This window comes from Dipodomys spectabilis, unplaced genomic scaffold, assembly GCF_019054845.1.
Source record: "Dipodomys spectabilis isolate Male_0828 unplaced genomic scaffold, ASM1905484v1 ptg000307l, whole genome shotgun sequence".
In the NCBI taxonomy this organism is placed as follows: domain Eukaryota; kingdom Metazoa; phylum Chordata; class Mammalia; order Rodentia; family Heteromyidae; genus Dipodomys; species Dipodomys spectabilis.
The window spans coordinates 5,000,001-5,000,744 of record NW_024870984.1 but is presented as its reverse complement, the minus strand read 5'-3'; positions in this window follow the sequence as shown (position 1 = coordinate 5,000,744).

The window sequence follows — 744 nt, the reverse complement described above, 5'->3', positions numbered from 1 at the left end:
TGAGGGGGTGGCCGCTTGCTCACTCGCCTCTCACCCCGGTTACCCGACCCGGTGACCCTCCCACTGCTCTTCTTGTTGTGCTTCCGGCATGCCCTCCTCACCCGCATCAGCCTTCCGCTATCCTCACAGGTTTGGCCTGGTGGCCGGCCACCGGCAGACGGTCGAGTTGGACATTGTGTGGTGTTCTCTTGGTGGGGGAGACGGCGCTCAGCTCGTGAGGCTGCTCTCCCGGTGTGGGGGAGGCACGTCGTCGCGGCGGTGGTGGCTTTTGAAGGGTCTTCCCGGATCGGTTTTGCTCATGACGTGAGGGCTCCTGCCAGCGGGACTACCAGTACGCCACGGGGGCGATGGTGGTGAGATTCCCGCGTGAGTCCCTCGCTCGGGAGTTGGCCGTCCGAGGGCCTGAAGCCGGCGTCACGTGCCTCCTCCCGCTGGGCGCCGCCTCGCGTGCCTGCACGGTTGTCCCAGGTTCCCGCGCCTCCCTCCTGCTTCGCCCTGCGTAGGCTTGCCCTCATCGTTTCTTCCGTCTCGAGCCATGTGGTTTCGTCCCCGCCCCTGTCCCGGATCCGGGGTGTTGTGCTCTCTCTTGGCGTGTCTCTGCCGCGTGCCCGGCGCAACCCTGGTTCCCGTGCCTGGCCCTGTCTGCTCTGTGCCGGCGGTGTCTGCGTGTGAGTGTGCTCGCGTGCGTTGGGTTTGGTGTCGCCCACCTCCCGGGGACCCTGCTGCCGCCTCCGGCTGCCGTCG